Consider the following 22069-nt stretch of genomic DNA (forward strand, 5'->3'; position numbering starts at 1 on the left):
ATCTGTCATTGCGATTAGGAAGAATTACATTATAACAAGCAGGCCCAGTATCTGCAGTGGATGGATCATTAACTGCACATGTTTGACGTTCTATTCACAGCCTACTGAAAGATGCACTTAAAAATAGAAAAAATGAGTTCATGCACTTCCAAGGAAAAATATAAAATACATGGAGTCTATGATCACACAAGCACAGAAACACGTTAAACTTTCCAAGTTGTAATACTGAGCAGGCAACTCTGAGCCACGGTACATCTTTTTAGAATTACAGCTTTGAGTTGATGTGTAGTCATAACGTGTGCATTAGAAGACGGGAGTGTGTTGTTTTTGCGTTTCATGGCACTATTTACACCTCTGGGGCCGTACCAGCCCACCTACATTCAATCATTTGATCTAAGGCTTGAACACAGAGCGCAGCAGGGAGTGCTTAACTCACTAAGTTATCTGACCTGCTTGGTGATAATACTTCTTCAGTTTCAAATGTTGAATACGTGTGCTCTCTTCTTTTCTGTTTGTATGTTAACACAAGTATTTGACTTTTCTCTAGCCAATGACTAGGAGTTTATAAGACATAACAGTGTATATCCTTCTACGCACACCATTTTCAAGCTCTTGTGCACCATTTGTTGTGGTAGTACCATTGTTTGCCACATATTGGCGACAATATAATGCTTGAAGTTTCACAAAGAAGCTTGCAACCCCGAGAACATTTGTGAAAGAGGTTCAAATTGTTTTTGAACGAAAACAACTTCCCTCAAATCTCCATGAATCTGCCTGCAATTCTCCAACCTTAGATTTGTTTAAAACCGTTAGGGAGTAGTGAAGTAATTTTGACTGCTAAAGAGAAGTTTGAGGCACTTTGCAAAACCCAGTACTGGGATAGCTCGGTAGTTCAACAGATCAGCTGCAGATATTGGTGCACAACTCATGTCTCATTTCCTCCTTCTCCCCAACTACCAGTGTTGCACTGATGACACACAACTCTTGTTCAAACTTCCTACTGATGCCCTTCAACATTCCTTCAGTCCTGACTGTGTCTCTGCCATCCAAGCCTGGTGCACTGCTAATGACTTCTGCCTAAATGCCAGCAAAACTGAGATTCTCCCTATTGGTTCCCCTGCACCCTATTTCTTCCCCTGTCTCTGGCCTTCATCTATGGGCCCCCCACCCGCTCCTCTATAACCAGAAATCTCGGAGTCATCTTCGATCCCTCCCTCTCATTCATCCCCCAATATTCAGGACATTGTCAAGAAGTCCCACTTTCAACTCTTCCAATGTTACCCAGCTCTGGTTCTCTACAGGCTAGACTATTGCTATAGCCTCCTCTGTAGTATTACTTAATCCACCCTGCAACTCCTCCAGCTAACCCAGAATAGGACAGCAAGACTTATCCTTGGCCTCAAGACCAGGGACTGCATCTCTCCTGCCCTACAAAGCCTACACTGGCGCCTGGTCTCGGCACAGATTATATTCAGATCCCTCTGTATGAACCACAAGGCTTTCTGGGGCCGGGGACCACTCTATCCTCAATGCTTCCTGTCTAAATACTCCACTTCTAGATTCATGTTTTCCTCTGGCACCAACTCCCTGCGTATGAAGCAGTTTGCTAAACAGAGAGCTGGTGAGCAATCACTTTCCTCAGCGGGCACCTTCCTTTGGAACAGCCTCCCTCTTACTCTGCGGCTTGTGCAGGACCTCCTTAAGTCCAGGAAAAGCTTCAAGACCTATCTCTTTAGCTCTTCCTTCTCCTCCTCTCTCTCCTGCTAATCACACTGTAGCATGACTGATGCACAGGACCATTATGTACCCTTAGGGCCCTGACCCTCCCACTCTCTCAGCCCAGCCACTGCCCATCCACTGCACTTACTTGGCTCTCCCTCCCCACGGGAGGTTGCACTTACGTTCGTCCTTTCTAGCACTTCACCCGAGCATTTCTCCTTAGCACTACAGTACCAATCCCCCTATTCCCTGTGCCTTTGCATGTTCTGAACAATCACAAGGTATAGTAGGTTTGTCACCCCTGCCCGTTAGTCTCACTATTTATGGTATACTATTAAAATTATTTATATTTGTTGTAATTCACTGTCTACCCTCCCACCCACTCTGTCACCCTGTGGGCGCTTTGAAAGAGTGTTACTATTTGTATACGCGCCTAACAAATGACCAATAAGTAAAATAAATAAATAAAATAACTCATAATGCACAGGTTCAAAGCAGGGAGGACTCAGCTGTTTAGTCTTCTGAAGTGAGTGAAATAAGTAGCACTAAGTTGAAAAGTAAGTCCTTGTTTTGCTTAGAAACAATCCCTTTACATGAAATAATGGTCCATATCTCAACTATTCGTTTTGGAACGCTTATGAATTAAAATTCCTTTATACCGACAGTGTAGAGCCAGATTTTCGACAGCCACGCCTCATAAACGTGCAATTTAAATCACTCATCATCTTGCAAGCCATATTTGCACAAAAAAGAAGCAAACATGCTAGTATGACTGCTTTGCATATTGGGACAATGCATTTATTTGCACATAACCGGTGTATGGACACTTCTTGACGCCTGCTTTTCTTTCACTTTTCGACCTGTCTAAAAAACAAGATGGCCTCTGCCATAGTGCATAGAAAAGGGATTTAATCTCTTTTCTATTTTCTTGGCAGGTGCCGAGGATGGCAGAATGTAAATGTCTGGTCTGTCAGGAAAGTGGGAGGTAGGGAAGCGGTGGAGGAAGGGTCTGTAATTTGTTTGGAGGGGTGTAGCAAGGGTGGTGGCATGGGGGAAACAACAGGGAAATGCTCCCTGTAGCCTCATCCGAATGATGATGGTAACACACAGGGAAGGGTGTCGGGTGGCTGGAAAACACAGGTAGTAAGCACACAGCGGGTTGTCACTCATGTTTCCAGCACCTGATTAGGTGAGTGCTCTTCCCTGGGCATGAATGCAACTTAATAGAATGATAGCAACATTATACATACAATATGTGTCTATTGGATTGAGTGCATGCATCATTCACTGAAGCAGTGATGTCAGATTCTATGAAAGGGTGTTATGTTATATTTTGAAATATGTTAGTGTTCATATCACTGCATTCAAGTCATATCTATTTAAAAAGTTAGTGTGGGACTATGCACAGATGCTTACTTTTTGTAGTTGTAACTCTGACATTACTATTTTTTAAAGGTTTTTGTGTGACTTCAAAAGATGCAAACAAGAAAGCAGCAGATGAATGAAAAGCTGTGTCAGCATTATGTGGAGGAAAGTATAGAATGTAATAATGGTTCAAAGTTTAACAGTGCATCTCCTGAAAATGTTTGTCATAAAAGCATTAATGATATTGATTACATACCATGTATTGGTGGACCTCTAGGTAGTAATATTGAGGCCATCAGGTCAGATCCAGGCATTGGTAGAGCATCCTGTAATGGTAAGCATTTAGGTCAGCAGAAAAGAACCAAAGCAAATAGGTAAACAACGTTCTGAGAAGTAGTTTGAAGCATGGAAACAGCATTCAAGTAAATATAGTGGTAGAAATATTTGGTAGTTTACAGATGTGCACTGCACAATATTTTACCATAGGGTTTTTTCAAACCTTTCAAAAATGGTCGAAAATAAATGTGTATTTCTCGCACAATTTAAGCAAAAAAAGGAACTTATAACTTTAATATAGAAATATTTTGCTTTGAAAAGAAAGTTGTTTATTTTGATCAATTGCTTGAAAAAACTGAATAAAGTAATAGATGAGCTTTTATAGAGTTTACCTTACTTTAAACATTTATACTGTACTCCTTGCAGCCTGGAGGCTTATGGGCGCAACTAAAAACAAAACAAAATAACATAGAGATCACCTCAATGGAAGGGAGGCATACCAGGTTACTGGGGAAGACAGCTACACAATTCATTTGAATAGATATGTTTTCAATTTTTTTAAAAAAATGTTCCATCAGGTTAGTCTTTCTCATATTTTCTAGAAGCGAGTTCCAAATCTTTGGGGCCACGGCATAGAAGGCACCTTGTTTGACTTGTGTCAGAGAACATCTATGCTCTCTTAGCTGTAGTGTGTCATTTCATCTCAGTGTTCTTTTGTTGGACTTCACCTGTATGGCCTCAGATAAATAGATGGGACTCGTAGGAATGATGCCATTGTGTACCATGACCAGAATGCAAAACCTGACCCTCTCTTCTATCGGCAACCAGTGCAAAGCCTTTCTTGCTTTGGTGACATTGTCAAACTTCCTCAGGCCAGTAATAGCTCTAACTGCACTGTTTTGTATGATCTAATGTGTTCCAAACTCTGATTTATTTATCCCTCCAAGGAGACTACAACAGTAGTCAATTTTAGACCCAATGATTGCTCTTGCTTTAGTTTCACAGTTGGCTTGTGAAATAAACGGGCATATTTGAGTGAGCAGCTTCATATGGTATGCTTAAGAGGACACCAAATAGCTCACTTGTGCCTTCAAGTTGAGATGTTGATCCAGGACAATACCTAAGGTTTTGACCTTTGTTTTCATCTCCAGAAGGTGCCCAGAAAGTGGTACATTTTTATAATTCTATTTCGATTCTATTTGGTGTACCAACAGCCATGAGTACTGTCTTTTCCTTGTTTAGAGCAAGGCCATTATCTACCATCCATGCTTGTATAATATCATATACCTCATTCAATCTGACATTATCTTGCTACTAATTTCCTGATAGTGAGATGACACATTGTGTGTCATCCTCATAATTAGTAAATTCAATATTATTCCTGTCCAACAGATGGAAGAGCGATATGGTAAAATTGTTTAAAAGGAGGGCGACAAACAATGCAAAGTACTGGGTGGAGATTCTGCTATGTCACTACACAATCTCAGTGTTCTATTACTAAGAAAAAACTGTACCCATGCCGAGGCAGCATCTGAAAACCTGGCTACCTCCTTCAACCTGGTGACCAATAGATGGTGGTCCATCAGGTCAAAGTCTGCCGAGAGGTCTAATATCACCCTTATCCATGGTACGAAATAGGTTAGACTTCAAGTCCAACAGCGCTGTCTCCGTCCCATGGCCTTTTCTAAAGCCAGATTGTCTGTCGTGTCGTGTAACACCTTATGACTGTTAAGAAACACTGAGATCTGTCTCTAAGTTGACTAGCCAGAACAGACCCAGAATGGACCGAACAGAATGGCCTGCATCACGCGATATCGCTCAAGTGCCTGGTTGCAAAATTAATGAGGCAAGGAACTACAAAGCTCATGGGGGATGTAGTTTAAGCAAAAAAGAATCAACACGACTTTAAATGAGAATGCAAAGTTAAAAAGATAAAACTAGATAGCACAACTACATACAGTGAGGGAAAGGTTTAAAAAGAAGGCAGACAGCAATTCACCTAAGACGTATCTCGCAGCAGTAGATTTTTTCTAAAAACTAACATCTAACATAGTACCAGAGTTACAATACTAAAGCAGACTGGGGGTCAAAGGCGGTCTTTAATTACCATGTTAGGCTGAAACCTGTGCAGTTCCCTCTGGGACCACTGCAAAAGATTTAGGGCTACAGGCGTTGGCGGTGAACCCACTTGGTAGCAGTCTGTACCACACAGATTCACTTGGTAGCTGTGGCTGAGCAGTCAGACTTCTCTCAAGAAAAGTTGAGCAGTATGTGGAGTATACCAAATAGGGCAATTCTTCACAGCAAGACAAGCAAACACGCAACAAGGCTTAGTGTAAAGATATCAAGGTATTTATTTATAACACAACATCTAGGAAAAACACTAAAGCAAATCACGGCAAAGAAATCAAACACAATTACTCTACGAAGTAGAAAACGATCAATCCCCCTAGCAAAATATCGACAACTCTAGGTTCTGCTGGTACCACTTATTTTCAGACAGAGGTGTATACCTCAACCTAGATGACACTCGAATATTAGTTAGGAAGGGAGAGAAAAAGATAGGCAGGTTATGACATCAACACAGTTCAATCCTACGCTGAAAAAATGCAAGGCAGGAAGGTAAGAATCACAATAGATCATAAAGTTCAGAGGCCAGGCCCACTCGGAGAGAGGCAAGGCGCGATGTCCCGAAAAGTCTCTAATGGAGATGCATTCAAGTCTTTATGTCAAATTGTTATCGGCAGATTGAACCAGTTCAGAACAAAGAATGAGCAAAGCTTGGAGGCGACCCAGCGGAACGGAGAGGATTAAGACACCTCACTCGAACTGAACGAAAGGGAAGCCAGGCGGACACGGTACCTTGTTGTGGAGGGCAGCTCCGGCGGGGGCAGTTGTTCCTGGTGGTGGATGCACGTCGGGTCTTGGTCAAGAGTAGAGATGATCTCGTCGTCGAAGGAAAGTGAAGTCCGGTGCACCACCAGGGAAGAGACCAGCCGCGGAGTGCTCCGTCACAAGGCACCACCTTTTGGTCGCGGTACAGGGGTAGTGGCTATCCGGTTGCCGAGGTGCTCTGCACAGGCAATTCGACCACTGCGTCCTGAGGCGAATAAAAAGCAAAGGGGACTGGTTGTTCCCACCAGTCAGGGGAAGAGACTCTCCGGCAGGGAGATCTCCTCTGTCGTCGGGAAGTGGTGAGTCGGCTCAGCAGGGCTCCACCGGAGGTGTCGTCGTTGCAGGTCGGCTCAGCGTTACCCTCATCGGATTCTTAGGTCCTGTGGCGACTTCTGAAGATCGAGTCCCAAAAGCCCTGCTTTTATGCAGAAAACCCTCATTCATTCAGCCTAGCTGTCAATCAGCACATGCTAAGTGGTGAGCGGGAAGGCTCACCACCTGGGCCAATCACTCCAGAGTGCGACCGGAGTTGGCAAGACAACTCGGTCCAGGGTGCCTAACCCCCTCCCACACCCCTGTGGTAACCCAGACAGAATGGCACCACTTTGGAGGGTCTCTGTACAGAGGCCCGCCAAAAGTGGAACAAAGGGCTCGACCTTTGGTTTAGGAGTCACAGAGACGAACACAGACGCCATTTTACAAACCGAGTTCTGGCAGAAAATACCACTCGATAAACCTATTTAAGATAAGTAGATCAGTGGTACGTTATAGATTAACGAGAAAAAGTATCAATCTCCAACAATGGGACGAATCCCATAGGGTTATGTTCGGGGTAGTTTCCACTGCCACCAGCCAAAACTCGACGAGGGGGGACGGGACAGTGCCCCCTCGAATAACAGATCCAGGAGTAATTGAATTACCCCTACTAGTATGTCCACAATAAGATGGTTGGTACTAGTTATGTTAGTAAATTTAGGTCTAGTAAAGCCAATGGTGACTTTACATGCCCGGGGAGACAGTAGTCAGTCCCCGGGTATGGAGTCTATGGTGGGGGACTCGCTAGGGCGCCCCCGTGTTACGGCACATAGGGTGTGGTGTAACACACATAGAAAAACATATGAGACCCTATGGAGTAAATGTCCCCATAGCCCATCGAACACATTGACATTTCAAAGGAATTACACACATACATGTCCAAGAGTGGGAGAAACGAGCAGGATGGAAAAAACAAACTCCAGAAATCCAGCAAAGCTGCTGGGGGACTCACTAGGTTAGGAAATTCAGCCTAAACAGAGAATTCTCCCTAACATACCAGAACAGACCGGCGTGATTTATTGAGGCAAGGAACTACAAAGCTGATGGGGAATGTAGTTTTAGCAAAACACGATAAACATGACTTTAAATGAGAATGCAAAGATAAAAAGATAAATCTAGAGAGCACAGCTACATACAGTGAGGGAAAGGTTTAAAAAGTAGGCAGGCAGCAATTAATTGTTAAGGATTTTAAAGATGTGGCACACTCCATACCAGGACTCTTTCTACTGGCCAGAGACGCAGCGCACAATTAAAAAGCTTTTAAGTTTATTACATTCAGTTTCAATTTTTGAGAAGGCAGCCAACCCATCCTACACCCCCCTTAATGTACACCCTGCGTCTCAATTGACAATGAACCAGGCCAATGTGTAATAAGGAAATATTTATTTATTTTTTAATTTTGAATAAAAATCAAACACATTCAGTATAGGGCAGTAATCACCAGTGTGGTGATAATTACACAGTAAAATGATAGGATACACTTACTTTAACCTTCTAGCCTCAAATACACAATGCACAAATGAATGAAAGCCAGATTACTTTTCGGGTAGTATTTTCAAATAGCACTAAAGTTAGGCATTCCCTGTGCAACACTCCTCAAACCCCTGTTAAGCAAGTTTTGTGTGGGTGGAGAAGAGAAGCAAGGAGTCAGGTAGACTGACCAACAATCATCATAAAAATCAGACCTACAACCCCTAAATGGGAGACCAAAAATTGAGCTCCCTTGAAAAATGAGCAAAATGTATTTATTTATTTGTATATGTATAGCGCTCAGCAGCCCTGAGGCATTGTGGCGCTTGTTACAGAAAGTCGGCATTTTAGTTACAGAGTTATACATGTATCCTTTGCATTTTCTGACAATTACATTATAATATACAATTAAAATGTTTAACATATTTACATTGCAATATACAATTACAGTTGGAGTCAATAGAAACATGAATGAGAATGGTGAGAGGTGGAGGAAGGTTAGTTCAAGAAGGAGGTTTTGAGGTTTTTACGGAAGGCATGGAGGGAGGTTTCAGCTCTGAGGGTGGTGGGAAGCAAGTTCTATAGTTTATGGGGCTATGTAAGAGAAACCTATCCCTCCTGCTTTAACTCTGCGGATGTGAGGGATGTAGTGGTTGGCGTACTGAGTTCTTGTAGGACACGAGGAGGTGGTTCTGGATATAGTTTCTGATAGGTATGTGGGTGCTGTGTGGTTGAGGCATTTGTGCGTGATAGTAAGGATATTGAGTGCAATGCGGTCTTTGACCGGGAGCCACTGTGCTGCCTGTCTGGCTTGGGAGATATGGTCCATTTTAGGGATGCTCATAGCTGCTCTAAAGGCATTATGTTGTGTAGTTTGAAGTCTGTGTAAGTTTCTGGTGGAAGTGCCTGCTAGGAGAGCATTGCAATAGTTTAGTTTAGCACCTATAGTTGCTCTGGCTATTGCGAGGCAGTTATGTTTGGAGATGTAGGGTTTTATGGCATTGATAAGTTTGGTGCTGTATGCAGAAGCGGACGTGATGGCGCTAACTTGTTTGTTCATTGGTGGCATCAATGTAAACGCCTAACGTCTTTACAGAAGATGAGACTGTGATGATGGAGTCTCGGAATTACTAAATAGTTGTTTTACATGTGTGGTTGAACGGATAAGGCAAGAATGTGTGTGGATGTACTAACGAGGTGAGAAAACGTAAAGGCTACAAGGCAATGTACTAACAACAGGCATACAAATTAGAAAATCGACTCTGAAAGAAAAAAACAGTGTAGCAAGAATCACGCATTTAAAATAGGCAAACAACTTCAGAAATTAGCTAAACAATCAAAATCGGAAGTCAGTTTTAATGCTAAAGTACAAAGGCACAGAATAGGTATGATACTAAAGGAAAGGGTGACTCCTGATGGGGACAGTATGGGATTCTTTGTATGAGAATTAAATCGAATTTTATAATGAAAGCAGTTACACAGGCAAAATTGGGTTTAAGAGGAAAATGACAGGTTCTAGTGAGACTATTTTTTTAGTGGCTAGATTATTAAAGAAGGACACTGCCCGCGAGAAGGTTAATTTGCAATGTTAACCCATTCATGCTGTGTACCTCTTTATATGGGAATAAATTAATGTATTACAAATAGTACTAAGAACTTATACAATGGACGAACATGATGTGGAAAGAATGGCACTAATACATGGAGATTAACACAGATTTTCCAAAGGACAGGATACACAGAGGATTCTGACAATTGAAGAATTTAACACAGTATTTATAGGATTTCTATGGGATTGGACATAATACAAGGTAACAAAGCAATGGATGCAGCTTTTTGATTACCGGGGAAGGGTAATACTTACAAAAAACACTTGATTGGGGTAGTTTGAACAGCCAGCAGGGTCTCTGGACAGCGGGACAGTGCTCTGGTCACTGCACAGCAGCCACTCTCCTCTAGGGACACAGCAAGGCAACCAGGGTCTGGTCTCAGTGGACAGCGGGGTGCATCAGCTGAGCAAAGAAGGTCTGGTCACTGGATAATCCCAAAAGGGTTCAGCAGCCTTTCCCCTTTTCTCCCTAAATTATTGGGATTTTTGTAGGGTTACTTTTGGATAGGTGGTTCTGCCTGGATTGGAAGTTCTGCCTGGATAAGGAGTCTGGAATCTTGCAGGGTGAGTGTTGAATGTCTAGATCTCTGGATTTAGCGAGTTGGATTTTTGAATGCTGGATTTTTTTGAATGTCCTGAATTTTGAATGTCTCCTACTTATATAGGCTGGATGACATCACAGGATTTTTAGAAGGTGGGCAAAACTTAGCTGGACACACCTCTAATACCAGATAAGTCAACATGAGTATCTCGCCACCTACCTGTAAGTAGATTGGACTTAAGGAAGTGACTCAGTTTTAGTGTGTGTGTTTTTATGAGGTGCTTTGTTATACCATAGTTACTTTTGTCAAAACCAGTCCTGAAACAAAATGCTCATATTTATAAATGTCACCCTTATAAAAATTATATTGGCAATGTAAGAGGATTCAATTCAACACTACAGCTAAGTCAATGCCTAGTCTGGGATACTGAATGGAAACCCTTATTGATATATATTTATGTCCAGTTCATGCGTTCTGGATGACTACCCCTATATAACACCCCTCTCTTGGAATCCTCCTGACCCCACTGAGCCAAGAAGTAGTTCTGTTTTGCAAGTTAAAAGGTTTAATTGATAATTTAAACAATATATATATATATATATATCACGCTTTATAATAAATTAATAATTGAATATCACACTTAATCTGATATGATAAAGATTAACAACGGAGAATCTGGCACTAGCACACTTCTTTATAATCACTAAGGAGTTGACATGAAATGGATAAGATAGCAACAATACTTTTATGGTTTCCAATGGATGCAATGTGGAATGAAATGCAGTACAGAAAATAACTTGGTAGGATTTCAGCAAAAGACAATGTAATCACTTTCTTGGACAATTCACCCCCCCCCTTTTATGCAATGCAAGGAAATGGAAGGAAGGCACACAGTTCTCAGAAATGCAATCAAATGTAATTCAGTTCACCCAGCAACTTAGACTACAGAAGTTGAAAACACAGGCCCAAATGCTTTTAAATGTGCTGGCAATGAAGAAAAAAAATATGCTAAAATGCTTTTAATTCCCTCTAGAGTTTTAGGGTGAGTGGTATCTAGTTAATATTAGCTCAGGCTCACTCTAGCAGTGATGCAGGGATAGTTTTTATGAGGCAAACAATTTTTTTCAGAGGAAAACAAAAGCAGCTATCTTTTTGCAAGTGGAGAAATTTTCAAATCGCGGCAAAATTCGCGAATGCATCTGGCGCGATTACAGAGGAACTACAAGGGCTAGCAATATCATTCTGGGGTCCTAGGAAAGAGTAGGATCTCAGCTTCCAGATGAAAGTTACTGCAAGTCTCTAGCACAAACGGTCACGGAGATATGAGCGATTAAATAAAGGTCGTTTTTCAGATTGAAATTTTAAAGTTCACAAAAAACAAGTGACAGCTAGCAACTAGAAAATGACAGGTGACAGCTTTACAAATGACAGGTGACAGTTAGGAGGCAGTTCTACTTAGATTAAAATAGATTGAGTTATATTATTTTAACTAAGAGATTGGTTCTGCACAGTCTTGCTATGTACTCACACTATATTCTTGAATTAGAATGGGCCTCGCCACGGATCTGGTCAGGTTTTAGACTGGACTCTGGTCTCTGCACTTCACAATGATCTGGGTCAGCTCTCTCTGGTTCTGCTAACAGGTTAGCTCTACTCTGCTGGTCTGGCCTGGGTCTCTGAAGGTTGATGGAGGTAAAGTATGGATTTTCCCGGCAGAGCTTCCAGCTGCAAATGGATTTGAAGGTCCCTATCTGTCCTGTCTCTCTGCTTTTATGTGTTTTTAAAATGGGTGTGTGTGAGCAGCATCACTAACCAGCCTCTATCCACTTATCATTGGCCAAGCTTTCATTTCTCCCCTGATTGGGGGAGCTAAGTTGTGTCAGAATGATGTCAATTTACAGCCTGCAGAGAGTCCACTCCTCCTGTCAACTTGCACACAAATCTAGATTTTAACCAAATACATATTTGCAGAGGTACATATTGTTTTAAAATCATATGCACCCCTCACATATCACAGGAGGTATCCCCTGTTCAAACTCTGCTCTTCCTGGGAGCTTGCATTCAGAAATGGCAATATTTTGCACTTTTTAACTGGTTTGCAATACCGGACATTACCCCAAATTTACACACATGTGCGCAAGGAGTATGGACATTAGTTGATGAAGTGTCAGATTTTTCACATGCACACATTTTGAGTAATATCCTCTTTTCCGCTAAAACCCCCCTGAACATGCCACCGGTTCTAAAAACCTCTTAAAATTTGGGCAGAAAAATCACAAGAATTATGGTGTCATTTAAATAATTTTCACAAGTCCGTACTATGAGTTATTCATCTTTTTTAGAGTTATGTTCTGGCCCCAAAGGGGTGTGGTTTTCCCCCAGCACAAGGTTGAATTTCTGGTTTTTCCAGTTCTGCCAAGCCAGCTTGCTCTCACAGGCAGTGCTCCTCCCCTTTGCTTCAGGAGGAAGCTACTTTTACAGCCCCCGTAATAAAACCTTTGCCTGAGCCAGGACAGGGCTTTGTTCAGAGCTCCTGTATTCTGTGGGGGCTCCCCTTAATTCAATTATCAGAGAGATGGCATATCCTTAGTGTGGCCAGCAAAAGGCAGATAGGCCTGGGAACACAGCTGTGACTCAAGTTTCACTCCTGATGGGTGGTAGTTGCCAGGCAGAATTCAGTTCCTTAAGCCAGGTTTCAGATAAAATGTCACTTTTTGTTACCCAGTTTAAGTCAAGACAATGTGTACATGTGCAGCTAGAATGCTGATTCTAAGTTTAAAACTATGACATTTAAACAATTGAAACCTATGTGACACTCAAAGTAGGTCACTCATTTCTTTTAAACATTTAGATTTTTAGTGTCTTTCAGTCCAAATTTACTTAAACTGCTGAAATCCACAGCTCAGCCAGTCTTGTTATAAACCTTCAAGTCACTTCAGAATATAACTTTACATTGGATCCACCTCTCAGTAAGTCTTTCTTTGGCATGTTTTGGGTTCATTTATTCAGTTTTCTACAAAAAGTAAAATCTGGTGTTGTTTTAAAACGCCAGCTTTTGGATAGTGGTGAGTACTGGTACTGCACCCCTTTTTGGGATTTAAGAAAAAAAAAATTTATTCCCAACAGTTATGGGTTTGCTTTTGGCAATCAGCATTGCCACTCCCAATGGTTTCAGACTACAGTGTGGGTAGTCCAATGGTGGTTTTAGGCAGTGTCCTTCTGTGCCCATAACATCGGCAAAAATGAGTGGCAGCCTATTCTTCATGCATTTCCCTGTGCATTTTCTGGGAAGCTCTGGCCATTATGATGTTTTCCATGTCAGTACTGCACAGTTTTGAGGTAGGGCTCGGATGCATGGGTAAATACATCCCACAAGCCCCCCTCTTGTGATGGCCATTCTATTTCACTAATGGGACTCGCAAGACCTGGGATGTTTCCTCATCTTCTTCCAATAGATGGCACAGTTCAGCATTTTTTCCTCCATCCGGTACTGATCGATCGGTTCTCCTCGCCGGTCCTGATGGGAAGATTGGGCGGTACCCCGGGCCCGTTGCGTCTCTGCTCCCGGTCTCCGGATCGTCCTCCTTGGCCCGTCTCCAGGTTTTCTTTCTCCTAGGACGACAAAGGAAGAGCGGCAATACCTACTCATAGACGTCTTTCCACCACTGTTGAGATAGTGGGGCAGCATATGCATTTCATCATAACGAAACATTACATTCTTATTTTGAAAAAAAACAGTATAACTAAGAGACAGTTTCATGCAAATCACAATATTTTAGAGACTAGATGTGGTATGTTTTATGGTTGGAACTGAATTAGTCTGAGACAGTACCCGCTAGGATTCTAGAGGATTCCTCCAGTTGTTGCAGAGCGTGCCTGGGATGGCAACATTTCAACTGGTTAATGTGGACCCACTTGTCTTCCCCCGCTGCCAAAGGACCTTTGGGGATGTGGATTTTGTAGGCCACAGGGGAGATCTTGTCGATGATCTCAAAGGGTCCCTTCCACGTAGGCAAAAATTTCCGCTGTTTTGCCTGGTTTCTTTGGAAGTTGTATAGATAGACCCGGTCTCCCACCTGATATTCCTTCCTGGAAGTCTTCAGGTCATAGTGGGTCTTCATGCTATCAGCTGATCTTTCTAGATTCCGCTGAGCATAAGCAAAAGCATGTTGAAGGTGTTTCCTTAAATTCTCCACATACTCATGAGTTGTGGAGGCATTTATTAGTGTCTGCTCTTGGGTCCTATAGAGCAAATGCTGCAGAAGCACCATCTTGCGCCCAGTCATCAACTCAAATGGTGACATTTTGGTTGCAGATGAAGGGGTAGATCTGATGGCCATTAGGACCAGAGGTAATCGGATATCCCAACTTGGCCCAGAATCTGCCACAAACTTCTTTAATATGCTCACAAGTATCCGGTTATATCTCTCTACTGCCCCAGAAGAAGCTGGTCTATAAGCAATATGCAACTTCCTTTTGACCCCCAGTATCTCCCACATCTTTGTCATTACTTCACTGGTGAAGTGGCTACCTCTGTCTGACTCAATCCTTTGAGGTAGACCAAAACGGGAAAAGATGTGGTTAATCATCAGGGCAGCTGCAGTTTCTGCCTTGCAATTTGGGGCTGGGAGACATTCCACCCACTTGGTAAACAAGCATGTCACAGTCAACATGTACTTATTCCCCCTAGCAGAGCGAATCACGGGGCCTACAAAGTCGATTTGTAAATCTGACCATGGCAGTGTCATCCCCCTTTTTTGGAGAGGCGCACGGTGCGTGAGGGATGATGGCTGAAATTGTGCACACACAAGACACCCCTTCAAGTATTGGTCGAGGTCCTGCCCCATGTGTGGCCAGTATGCAACCTCTCTTAATATTTCCAATGTTGTGTGAAACCCCCTATGACCGGCGGTGGCCGCATCATGGGCGTGACTTAACATCAGGTTTCGGAATGAGGTAGGAACCACCCACTGATCGTGGCCAGCTTTGGATTTCCTTACCAACAAACCGTCTTGGATTCGGAACATTTTTGGACATTTCATCAACACCCTTAGGTCCTCTTTCCCAGTGTAATCGGTATCCGTCAGGGGAAAGTTCTCAGGGTCCTCAAGGTGTTGGTAAAACTTACCAATAATTGGATCCCCCTTCTGAGCGGTAATCAAATCAGCATCAGGGGTCTCCTTGCTCCATTGGGCAATTGAAAGGTCGTTGTGAGCATTTGTCTGGGACCTAGTGATAGCAGTGACCTGGATTTCCCCCAACAGGGACTCAATCTCAATTAGATCCCCTTGGATGGCCCCGGTTTTGGCCAGCTGATCAGCTAAGTCATTTCCAGTTTTGTCTGGTCCCTCTACTTTGGAATGACCCTTGATCTTCTTCCAATAGATGGTCATCTCATTCGAGGTGACCAGATCATCAATGTTTTGGATCAACTTCCCATGTTTCAAGGGTTTGTTGTTAGCACATAACATGCCTCTGGTTTTCCAATTAACCAGGTGCTCCACGAACCCGTTCCGTACATAATCCGAATCTGTGATTATGATCAGTTCGTGGAGTTGGTGCTGGACAGCAGCGAGGATGGCCTGATGCACAGCCATCAATTCTGCCACCTGACTACTTCGGGGACCAATTTTGTATCCAGCGGAGGGTTCTGGGGACTCATTCACCCATGCATTCCCTACGCCGGCCACCAGTTCTTTCTCCCCGTCGTTGTCAACATGGTAAGAGCATCCATCCACATATACAGTGGGCATTCCCTCACACTTGTCCTCTTCAAAGACTTTGTGTGGGGAATTAAGGTATGCCTCCGTGTTGTCCTTTATTTTTAGACTTTCGTCCTCGAGACAGTTTTCTCTGGCACAATCATGCAAGTCAGCCAGACCTTGCGCGAGGGGACTCTTCTTGTTTTGGCCATATCTGACCTCCACAGGAAAGCCTTGCATTGACAGAATCCAGGAAGTAATTCGGGAATTACTCACATTTCCGGGCCGGATTCTGTCACTTTGGAGATATTGCAGAGGCTGGTGTGGAGTCTCCACTATGATGTGTTCCCCCTGGATAAACGGGCGGTAATTCTTCAATGCCCACACCGTCGCCAGGAGTGCCTTCTCACAATCGTTGAATTTCTCCTCCACAGAGGAGAAAGTTTTGCTCGCATAGGAGATTACTTTATTGATCTTGTCATGCTTTTGGTATAATACTGCCGTCAAGCACGTATTAGAGAACCCCGTCTCCAGGAAGAACTCCTTGTTTCTGACAGGGTAAGCTAGGAAAGGCGCTTGTGAGAGGCTTCTTTTGAGTTGTCTTACTGCCTCGGCTTGTTCTGGACCCCATTCCCACTTGACCCCCCCTTCAGGAGATGAATCAGGGGTCTGGAGATCTCTGCGTAGCCCTCAATGAACTTTCTGCTGTAATTAGTCAGTCCAAGGAGGCTCCTTAGTTCCCGCAGAGTTGTGGGGTCTTTCAGTTTCTGAAGTGCTTCCACTTTCTTTTCCTGGGGACAGAGACCCTGAGGAGTAATCTCATGCCCCAAGAAATTAACACGGGTTCGACACCACTGTGCTTTCTGAAAGGAAAGTTTTGCTCCGGCGGCCCTCAACTGTGTCAGAACATAACGGATCTCCGCTATGTGTTCCTCCACAGATGAACTTTTGATGAGGACATCATCTACATAAGCCAGGTTACCCCTCGAACCCAGGTCGGGCATGGCCTTATGTAGGAAAATATTGAACTCATTACCGGAGTTAAGGTATCCGAAGGGAGTACGGGTCCATGTGTACTGCTGGCCCCCAAAGGTAAAAGCCAGTTTGTATTGGTCCTCCTTACTGACCGGCACGGTCCAGTATCCATTGGTCAGGTCTATTGCAGTGAATACCTGTGACCCCTGGATCTGGGCCAGCCCTTGGTCAATGTAGGGCAGAGGCCATCGGGAAGTATGGACCCGTTTGTTGAGCTCCCTGAGGTCGGCGCAGAGTCTCCACTGGCCGTTTGGCTTCAATATTCCCAGCACCGGATTATTGAAGGTGCTGTGGACTGGACGGATTATTCCCCGGGACTCAAGGTTCTTAATTATTTCCGTAAGGGACTCCATTGATGCGAGAGGCAAGCGATATTGCTTCACAAACACAGGAGTCATGCCAGGATCCGTGGGGATTGTTGTTGTGTGGATGTCAGTCCGACCACAGTCATATGAGTCTACCGCAAAGAGATCTTGGAAATCCAAGAAAACTTGTTTCAACTTTTGCTTTTGTTCCAGAGTCACACAGGCATCAGATAGGTTGACTCTCTCTTCCACCATCTGCCTGAAGCCTGGAAAGACTTCTGGTTTGGCTATCTCCGCGGCCTCCTCCAGCTGGGTGGAGAAGTCCCTGGTCAGAGTGCTGATTTGGACTGGAGGCTTCAGGTGGGAAAGGCAGCCCTCATGGACCTGGAAAATCACCTCATCCCTCCGAAAGTCACAAGTCACATCTTCCTTACCATAAGGGCAAGAAGTGTACAACAGGAAGTTCCCCCCATGCCGGGTAAAAATCCTGTCTGGTGTTGTATTGTCATCACTGTCACTGTCAAAGCAGTCCTTGGGGATTGGCCCTAACAGTTCATTTACTAAGTCGATGGAAAAATGTCGGTCATCAACCGCCATTCCAATAATGGTGCCTGCGGCTAGAGTAATACTCTTTAAGTCGCTGTTATCCACCTCTGTTAGAATGGTGTCATGTTCTATGTTGACTAATGGTGTTGGGTTTACCCCTAACCCTTGCAGTTGGAGAGAAGCATTTAGATGTATGTAAGCATCAAGGTTTTGCAAATATTGTCCTCTTTTAGCTTTCACTTCCAGGGAGAATTGTAGAGTCCTTTCTGGGATGGTGACTTCCTCTTTGATCTGAATTTCAACTGCATAAGGTAGCAATTGAGCTGACCTAAATGCTTTTTCTGGATCATCAAAGCCCATGGGATTATCCGCTAATCGGGACCAAGCTTTGAAGTTTATTAGGTCCAAACTAATGGCAAAGCGATTGAGAATGTCACTGCCTAAGTAAAAGGCGGCAGGGACGTCTCGCACGACCCAACAATTGTGGACTATGCTCTTGTTGCCAATGGAGATTTTGAGCATACACCTGCTTGGCAGGAGATGTTTGGAATTAGGCGCTTCCAGGTCCATTTCCCATTTGTCTATCAGTTTGAATGTGGGAATGGCTGGATCTTTTGGGAGTTGGCGGAACATGGCTTCGCTGATGAAGCTCTTACCGTTGTTCACACACACTCGAGCGAGAACAGAGTCCTTCCCATCATTTAACTGGACAGGGATGAACAACCGCTCTCCAATTTGCTGAATATCAGCCAGGCTCTGAGCTGATTTCACATCTTTCTGGACTATAGGAGTGGGAGTTTCTGATTGTGGATTAGTATAGAATTTCAGGGTGTTTCCTTCCAGCGTGGAGTACCACTTTAGACTGGAAGGAAGGTTGATTTTCAGAAATAGAGAGGACCCCCCATCACCAGTCTGTTGTCCTACTGCTATTACTGTCACGTCTGGAATTTGGCTATTCTGGAAGTGAAATTCTACTTGGTCAGGTTTTTGTTCAACCATGTGGCAGGTGCCGTTTAAACTAACATGGTTGACACTCTGTTTTAATTTTATTGGTCGGCTAGTCTGGGTCCAGAGGACCTTGTTTACACAATCTATTAAGGGTGACAACCTGCTCAGGAGGTCATTCCCCAGTAAACAAGGGGTGCCCTCTGGAGTCACAACTATGACCGGGTGTTTCAACTTGTGTCGCCCAATTTTAATGTCCAAGTCTGCCGTCCCCTCGACGGGAATTTCCTTCCCGTCAAAGTTCTGGAGTTGTCCAGGAAGTGAGGTGAGAGGAATTTGGTAATTCCCTCCCCTTCCTGCATTCAGTTCATCAAAGGCCCTTCTGGACAGAAGGGTAGCTTGTGATCCAGTGTCCACCAATGCCAAAATTGTACCCTGCCCCTGTACTTGTACCGGGGCATAATATCTTCCCTCCTTCTCCTCAAGGGGGCACAGATAATGCACATTTTTGGACAACTGGTGGGCTAACTTTCTGGTTTTGGACATTGCAAGAGAAGAAATTTGGGCAGAATTCTGTGGAGAGCCCTGGGAATCTGAAAGAAAAAGTTGGCAACTGGAGATCAGAGCCATTGTGGGTTCCCCTGGCTCCGGTTCCGGGCCGCCCCCCCCCTTTTTGGAGGCAGTCACCAGGATGGGTTTGAACCAGGGGATTTTCTTGCTGTTGGTTCTGGGATGAGATGGTGGGCGGCGGTAGCTCAGTCTCCACATCTCCCCAGTCTGGATTTGCATCCCTAGGGACCCATTTTTCTTTGGGAGGAGTTCCCCCCTCTCTGAAGGAGAAGATCCTTTTCCCAGGATCCTCTGAGGATCCCTCTCCCTCAAATTGGAAGATCTGTACCTCCTCCTCAAACTGAGTCTGTTTGGGTCTTTTGTTTCTCCTACCCCCCCTCTGCTCCTTAGGAGGCAGACTTTCAGGGGCAAGAGATTTTGTTTCCGGTTCCTGGGTTTCCAGGGGCTGTTTACAAGTGAGGAAGGAAGCTTCCTCCAAGGCTTTACACCCCCCTTCCCTTTGTGCCTCCTCCCTGGGAACCGGTGAGTTATCGGGGTGCTGCCCCCGTCATTGTTCTGGAGCACCAGGTCCAGAGTTTGGTGCCTTCTGCGCCGGCACGCCCATCTGAGGGTTCTGCTGAGCCCTCAGTATGTGACCCAGATCCCGCGCCATGTTTTGAACCTGGCGCTCTAACTGGGAAACCCATTCAGGCTGATACGGGGCCCTGTTTTCTCCCCTGGGCTGATCCCGGGAAGGGTAGCTGTCCCTTCTCTGGTAATACCCCGGATTGGGATGATTTGGGTACCCCTCCACCCTTGGCCTCCCCTCTCCCGGATTAGGTTGTCTGGGCTCAGGGAATTGGGGAAAGAAGGATGGATGATTTTGGGGTTGGAAATTGGGTGGATACCTGGGGAAAAAGTTCTGCCCAGGATTTGGAGAATTTCTGCCCTCCTGTGGGAAGTTGGGAGGGAAGTTCCCTGGGTTAGGTGCTTGGCTGGATCCCCCCCCTTGGGCTGGAGGAGTCCACACATAACCCAGGATGGGTCGATTTCCCTTGTAACGGGGACTTACATAATCAGGAGAACGAGGGACCCCATTTGTGGGGCTGCCTCCTTGGCTCCCTGTCTGTGACTGACCCGAGGACCTTCTGGGCCTAGCATTATTAGGTGCAGGTAGGTTTTTAGGCCCCCCCATCTCCAAATCCAAAACGGGGGTGACCTTTACCTCTGCCACCTTGGCAGCAGCAGGGGTGCTGTTGGCTTTGGGGTTTTTCTGTGCATTACTTTTGCTATCTACCGGTTTCTGCACCTCATAGATCCGGGTAGCCTGTTCAATGACCCAGTCTAAAGATCTTTTCTCATGAAAATCCCTCACGAGCTGGGTCATTATGTATTTGGGCAAGGCATGAAAAAATGTATTAATGAATTCTCTACTGTCTGTGCGCACCCTTCTGGTGGTCTGCGCAAAAGCACGTTTCAGTTCTTGCACAAATTCTTGTGGGGCCTGATCCTCCCCACATTGCAAATTGTAGGCTGCCTTGCGAGCCTCTTGAGGATTTCTGTGAACAGAAAAATGTTTCAAGATGGCCGCCTTATAGGTGGACCATCTTAAATGATTTTGGTCCTCCAGCCCCGCAAAGAAACTGGAGTATTCCGGGGAGAAGGTCCACTTTACATATTGAATACAGCTTTGGCTGTCCTTCAAATGGAAAGTCTCCATCATTTGCTCAAACAACTCTAAGTGCTCCCAAACAGAATACTTAGCGTTCTTATGGTAAGGCGTGATGACGCTCCTGATCGCCTTAATCTGCTTTAAGGGGTCCTTAAGCAAGGCCCTTTTTGCCTTATTGGCCTTTTTGGTACGGGTAACCCTTGTCCATTCATCCTCTGACTCAGAGGCACTGCTCCCAGAGGATCCTGTCTGCTCTTCCAGGTTTTCCCGGATTCTGCGAGCCTGGGAATGGCTGGCAGAATGTGGGGACCTGGTCTCCTGTGTCCTGCGCAGTTCAGAGGAGTCTTCAGATTCCTCCTTGCTGCCAGGATTTGATGGGTACCCCCCCCACTGACCTAACTGGGCAGAGGTTTTCAGGATGCCCTTAATGGGCCTACTCTCCTGGGGTTCCCCATTAAATTGCACTGTGCTGGGGTGCCCATACCCGGATGCCCGCCCCTCCATTCCTGGGTGGTACTGGCCTATGAGCCCCATGCTTCTGGCTGGATAGTAATCTGCCATCCCTGTGGCCCTGTGCTCATGTGCGCCAGGGGACATGGGGTGGCAGAGTCCAGGGACCGAGAGAGATAAAGGCCTCTGGTACTAGGGCTCCTGGGGTTATGCTCAGGAGTTTCTCTTTCCCAGCGAACCTCATCTCTATCCTCCCCTGCTCCCTGTTGCAATGCAAGAGCCTGCGCCTTCAGTTCCTCAGTTAAGGCCTTACTAGACTCTATCAGTCTCTCCTGCATCGCTACCTGTTGTTGGAGTCTATCATTGCGCTGGCAGAGAGCCTCATTCTCTCTCTGTGTTTCCTGATTGGTCCTGGAGCACTGGGCCAGTCTTTGCTGCAGGAGGGTTACCTCCTGAGCTGTGTCCATATTGGCCTGCTCCTTTCTTGCTAGAGCATCCTCCACCCTCCTGGTGTGCTCTAACAAGTTCTGGTGTTCTTTTTGGAGGTCACCCAGTCCCTGGTGGGCCAGGTGATTTTCTTCCATTATCCTTTTTAAATGGCAGACTTCCTGGCCTAAGGCGTCTCTTTCCTGACTAAGAGCCTGCATTTGTGCCGCCAGGTCGTCCCTCTGCCT

Source organism: Ambystoma mexicanum, chromosome 6p, assembly GCF_040938575.1.
Source record: "Ambystoma mexicanum isolate Mex_15411 chromosome 6p, UKY_AmexF1_1, whole genome shotgun sequence".
In the NCBI taxonomy this organism is placed as follows: domain Eukaryota; kingdom Metazoa; phylum Chordata; class Amphibia; order Caudata; family Ambystomatidae; genus Ambystoma; species Ambystoma mexicanum.